Source organism: Tupaia chinensis, unplaced genomic scaffold (genome assembly GCF_000334495.1).
Source record: "Tupaia chinensis unplaced genomic scaffold, TupChi_1.0 Scaffold000492_1, whole genome shotgun sequence".
Lineage (NCBI taxonomy): Eukaryota > Metazoa > Chordata > Mammalia > Scandentia > Tupaiidae > Tupaia > Tupaia belangeri.
This window is the reverse complement of record NW_006160004.1, coordinates 1,312,754-1,319,213: the sequence shown is the minus strand read 5'-3', so window position 1 is coordinate 1,319,213 and position 6,460 is coordinate 1,312,754. Positions and strand designations below refer to the sequence as shown.

At 44.9% G+C, this 6,460-nt stretch overlaps 1 pseudogene; it reads right to left on the bottom strand.

Annotated features, from left to right (window-relative positions):
* Window positions 1-4,026: 4,026 nt before the first annotated feature.
* Window positions 4,027-4,305, bottom strand: LOC102497860 (ATP synthase subunit epsilon, mitochondrial pseudogene; annotated as a pseudogene).
* Between the last annotated feature and the right edge of the window lie 2,155 nt (window positions 4,306-6,460).

The following is a 6,460-nucleotide window of genomic DNA, read 5'->3' as shown; positions in this document are numbered from 1 at the left end:
ACAGGCACCTCAGCTAACACTGAGGAGGGGAAGAACGGGTACATGGAGGCTCTGCATCTGACCTTGTCCTAGGGAAGCCCAGGGCACTCTGGGTCTGGCCTGGTGACTGAACTGAGTTTGGTTGACCCTGCTCAAAAGACAATGATCAAGAGACAGATGTTGGGGAAAGGGAACTGTTGACCTGGGAGATGAACTACTGTTCAAAGATCAGCTCCCAAGTCTCAGACCAAGGCAGGAGGGTTGCAGGGAAAGAAGATGAGGAAAGTGGGAAGGCGGGTGGCTCTGTGTGCTCTTCTGCACAGCCGCAGGTAGACGGGGCCCACCAGAGCTGCTGTGCAAGGCCAGCGTCTCTTTCCTCTTAGGTCCCTTAGATCATCTGCTCTCTGACTGGAGTTTCAAGGCCCAGCTCCTGTGAAAACCCAGCAAAGGTCAGATATCTTGTATACGAATTTTAAATGACCACTTTGCTTTTTCCAAAGTTCTCGTTTTATAAAGCCATTTCATTGAAATTCTGTAAGTTTGTTTATTTAAAATATTTTGCTAGAGGGCGTGCACACTCTCCAGAGAAAGACAGAGAGAGAGGAGAGAGGGAAACAGAGAGGGAGAAAGCACCCCTCCAGTGGGGTGTGGTCATGCCTCAGTCCCCTCTCCTCTTCTCCATCCTGTTGGGATTTGGGGCACAGATGTACATGCACCTAATGTGCTTTTCCTCTTGCTAGGGCTAGGGCCAAGATTCGTAACACGGGGCTGGCCATGTGGAGTTCAGCTCTCTTCCCACCAGGCCATGGGACCAGCCCATAGTTTATTTACTTACTTATTTCTTCTACGAGTGTGAGAGAGACAAAGAGACAGCACCCTCAGCAGGTCTCCACAGTGCCATCCACTCCCAGCCTCAGCCAACCCTATGAATAGGGACGTGTGACCGGTGTCCTCAGGGCGGTCTGCAGACTTGAACCTGGACTGCTCCCATGTGAAGCGGCATTACAGAGCATTACGCTGCTCCACCACTGCGGGACCCCCTCATCCGAACTTCCGTGGCTGCTTGTCGCCCAGTTTCCTTGTCATCACACACACCAGTTCTGCTCTTCCTCAGTGTTTTAGAGTACATTATATAGTCTTCAGTTTTCTCTCATTTTTTTTTTCTTTTAAATTTTGCCAGAGAGTGCGTGTACTCACTGGAAAAGGGGGTGTGGGGAGAGGGCTCCCCTCCCCCCCGTAGGGAATGGTCACACTGCAGTCCTTTCTCTTCCATTTCTTCTTCCATTTGGGATTTTGGGCAGGCACGCATATGTACCCAGCATGTTTTCCAAACCGCAGGTCCCCCCTGAGCCTCTCAGTTGGCCACCTGGGATCGAGCCCCGTTACCTCCACAGCGCTGGAGTTTGCTCTCATTTCTTTGAGCTGGGCTGAGTGCAAGCTCCTCAAGGATGTTTTCAGTGGAAACTCTATCCCAGGTCTAAGTATCTATTTACATATTCAAACACTGTTTCTTTTTTCATTCCTTTTGTAGGCAAATTTACATAACATAGACAACTGACTGCTTTTAATGTGAACTTTAAAAGGCTTATGTTAATACCCCACAGGGAAGTGTGACATCATCCCTTCTGGAATAATTGAATCCTACGAAACATCTTTTCTTCTTTATCTTCTCTTAGTGATTCAATTAGTGGCTTCTCTAAACATCCCAACCAAGCACTGACTGAGGTCATTTCTGGCCACGGTGCTTCCTGGAAAAAGATACTTGCTTTTTGCAAAAAAAAAAAATTAAAAAAAAAAGTTTTATTTTACAATAAATAAAAACACTGATTTTAAAAAAGTGTGAGAATGCTTTATAATATGAGAGATATTTTATAAGTATGTAAGTAGATTAGTAGGCAACCTAATCTTCAGTCCGGTTTTTAGAGGAGAAGCCCTTTATTTAGGGCTGTGTTCAGTGGCGGTGGTTACTGACGATTTGATTTCATGTATCACTGGCGTTGTTTCCAGTTGGCTCTGGTTTTCAGTTGCTGCAATCGTGCTTTGCTCCTACAAACTCCTGTTAACCTTAGTCTCGCTGTGACAAATTTGATTTGTTAGGGTTTAGTTAACTCAAGAGTAATTCAAGGCTGGTTCCATGTTATAGTGGTAATGTGCTGCTCAACAGAAGCTGCATCCCACATGGAGAACTCCAGCCTGGGTGCCTGGCATGCTGAGCAGGAAAACAGGTGTCCAAGATCCAACAGGCTGGAGGACTGAAGGGGATTGAAGCATGACCAGATCCTGTGGAGTCTCTCTCTCTCACCCACACCTCACATGTGCACACAAGCATTCCACCATGAATAAAGAAAAACTAAATTTCAAAAGACTCCTATATTGGGACCAGCACATGGAGTAATGGTTATGTCACTGGACTCCCACATAGTTGACCATAGTTTGAGTCCCGGACCCAGCAGCTTAAAGCTCACTCTGGGTGCAGCTTTAAATCCTGAGAGGAGAATCGAGAAGGGATTGCAGCATGGCCATCCCCCTGGGGTGGGGGGAGGGGGGATTTCTTGCTGTCTCTCTGTTTTTCTTTGTCTCTCTGGTGAGTGCACATGCCTTATAGCAAAAATCTCTCTTTTAAAAAAAAAGAACAGTAATATATTAAAAAGACTTTTCTGGTCTAGAATGTTCTAGTATCTAAGCTTGAAGCCTGTGCTATGAAAATATACAGGAAGTTGTTGATTTGGATTGAGGTCCTGCACGAGGCCCAGTAGATCAAACCAAAATGGAATCACTTACGCTGCAATTCCATGTCATGAAGCCAAAACTAAGTTGTTTATCTAATCTTCCAAGAAACCTGGAAAATGTGAAATAATTGCTAAGCTTCCAAATAAACCAGTTTTACCTAGCAGATAAGGAATCCCCCGCTGGTATAACCTTTTCAATGACAGTAACATTAAAATGATCAACCTGCCTTTTGTTGTTTCTCTTTCATCAGCCCTTGTCTGTCTATGTATCAACCTACTCTGCTCATTTCAGGGGAAAAAAATACATAATTTCAGGTGTAGTCTGATTCTACAATCATAAATAAAAGCTAACTAAGCCCTTTAAACTGAGTTTGTTATCATTGTGTCTTTTGACACCTTGTACCATCAGAGTTCGTGTGTGCTACTCAAACCTGCCCAGAGGAGCATACTCCCGCCAAATGTGCTGGGGCATTCGTGATGCGCTGCCTGTAAATGCCTGGATTATAATATTTGCAGAATACTCTCAAGAAAATGATCAGTTCAGGGGGCTAAAAGGTGGCACAGTGATTAGGTCACTGAACTCCCACATAGATTGACACGGTTCAAGTCCTGGACCTGGAAGATTTAAAATCACATCAGGTACATGTGCGTGCATTCCCAAAATCCCAAGAGGAGAAAGGAGGACAAGAGATTGTCACCCGGCCATCCCCCCAGGGAGCGATTTTTCACTTTTCTTCTCACGGTCTCTTTTTGTCTCTCTTTGGTGAGCACACGTGCTGTATGGCAAAAATCTTTGAAAAAATGATCAGATTATTTGTACCTTTATAGAGCATGGTGTATAACTCCAAGTAACGTATGTAACTTGCCATTCTTTCCTAACAGAAGCATAAATAAATGATGTATATACATCTCTTGGAAAAGTTGAATATTTGCTCCTCTCCATTTTTGTTATCACTGATTTTTTTTTTTTTCCCCACTGCAGAATGAAATGGGAAGGGTCAGCAGGTGGCATCCTCCATGGACCAGTGAACCACTATAGAACCAGATTTTCTTTCTTTCTTTCTTTCTTTCTTTCTTTCTTTTTCTTTCCCTCCCTCCTTCTCTTTCTCTCTGGTGAGCATATGTGCCCTGTAGCAAATTAAAAAGAAATAATAATAAATAAAATTTTAAAAATATTTTTTTAAAAAGAAAAGAAAATGGGTAGATATTGATAGACTTGATCTTTTGCTCTAATTAAGTTCATTGTCATCAAAAAAAGATGGTGAATTAGTCAATTTCTTTTTTTTTTTTTCCCAACAGCAACAGCGGACCGCACTTCTGTTTATTCACACTGTCGACTTATGAACGAGATGCTGCCGCCATGCAGTGAGATCATTCTCAGTCTACCATAACACGGGCCCACACAGCGCCGCCTTGAAAACGTCAGGGTAGATGACTCCTTTTTCACTTTCACAGTTTTTACAGTGCTGCCAGAAGTTTCCTCAGCGCTTATTTTGAATTCCGTCTTCAGCGCGTCTCACTGCTTTTGCACAGATCTGGGAGTACCGATGTAGCTGGGTCCCGCCTGCCGCCAGTACACCACCACGATGTCGCGAGAGGGGAGCGGTCAGGCTGAGTGGCGAGGACGCCTTCGATGTCGGCCTCGATTTCTAATTCTATTTTACTTTTAATTATAGGAGCTCAGGAAATATACACAGCAAGCTGTGTGCAACACATGTACACACACCTGTGTATTATGATCTCACATGCACACATGTACATATGTCAAACGTGAAGACTCAAATGCACACACATAAACATGCACACACACACACTTTTACACATACACCTCTGTTCTCCTATGCTTGCTTACTTTCTTTTTATTTGAGGGATTCTTGCTATAGGGCATGTGTGCTTGCCAGAGAGACAGAGAGAGACAGAGACAGAAAACAAGAAATCGCACCCCAGGGGAGATGGCCATGCCATAGTCCCTTCTCCTCCATTCTCCTCTTGGGATCTTGGACATGCACGCACGTGCGCCTAGCGTTAATTTTAAGCCATCGGGTCTGGGACTTGAACAGCAGTTGATCACATGGGAGTCCAGCCACATAACCATTATCCTACCTGCTGGTTCCTGTCCTATGCTTTCTTTTCAAGAATCTTACTTTCTAGGTCAAGATTCACCCACAGTGAGTGAGTAAGCTTTTGTCTCTGCTGATGGCAGAGGTGCAGAAAAGAGAATGAAAGGAACAAAGAACCATCACAAGTTCCATGCGCTTCATCTTTTGTGGTTTTGTAGAACGATTTGAAATGGTTTCTGTAATTTCCCATTTCTTGTCTCATAAAGAAAATAATATAATCAATACAATGTGATGGGACCAGCAGATGGCATAATGTTATGTTGCTGGACTCCCATGTAGTCAACCGCAGTTTGAGTCCTGGACCCGTCAACTTAAAACTCACACTGGGCACGTGTGCATGCATGACCAAAATCCTGAGAGAAGACTAGAAGAGAAGGGATTGAGGCAGGGCCATCTTCCCAGTGGTTGATTTCTCATTTTCTGTCTCTCTCTGCCTCCTCGGCGAGCACATGTACCCTATAGCAAAAATCTCTCTAAATAAACAACAACGACAACAAAAAACAAACAAAAATACATTTCGAAATAACAGGTGTCTCAGTATTTAGCCCACAGAAAGGGGAGGGTAGTGTGTACTTGATACCTGGCATTGTCCTGCACTGGCCCACCCTGAGCAAACCTCGAAGGTCCTAACAATGGTCACCTGGAATGTTGTCTTTTCACACTGAATTATGGACAAAGCAGGATGGGAGGAGCCAGTCACAGAGCTGTGTCTAATTTGGCCAGGTGCCTCCCCACTTGATAGGGATGTCTCCAGGGGACACAAGGTCACACCCATGCATGACCAAATGTTTGGTTCGGCGAGCACATGTATAGAGCGCATGCGCTCGCCAGACAGAGAGAGACAGAGAGATAGAAAGTGAGAAATCACCCCCCAGGGGGGGATGGCCACGCCGCAATCCCTTCTCCTCCATTCTCCTCTTGGGATCTTGGGCACGCACACACACACACACCCAGCGTGAGTTTAAGCCACCAGGTCCAGGACTCGAACCGCAGTCGACTACGTGGGAGTCCAGCGACATAGCCATTATGCTGACTGCTGGTCTCATCACACCCATTCTTCAAGACAATGCTCCAGATTATCACTGTTTCAGGTTAGGGAACTGTGGGCATTTTGCATCTCGGTGGTAGTCTTGAATTGGGGTACTCGTAGAAAATCTAGGAGTGATTATGTTCAAATAACAGGTGTTTTCTGAACTGTAAAATTCTATGGACTGCCAGGCAACATGGCAAAGGGCATCTCCACGGAAATACAGCCTCGGGTCCACCATGTAAAACTTTGTCCTCCCCAAATTGAGAAGAGGTAGCAGTGGTCTCCTTGTCACTCAGCATGCAGCAGCAGCCCTGTGATCAGAGAAGCATTTCAGAGCTAGAGAATCTAAATCAGTCATAGAAATCCCAGCCTTCTTGATAGTGATTGATTAGTCAGAGTCCCCAGGTTTAAGCCAATCAATACCTGGCATCTTCCTGTCTATAAAGTCAAACTCCGCTGGAGGACTTGGCTGGGGAGTTGACGTGTGACCAACTACCACCAATGAAACAGCAAGGGAGACTGCAGGATAGGGACTTCCGGAAAAGATTTCTTGCTCTTTGAAAGACGGGCCTTTTTTTTTTTTTGGAGAGGGTTTTGCTATA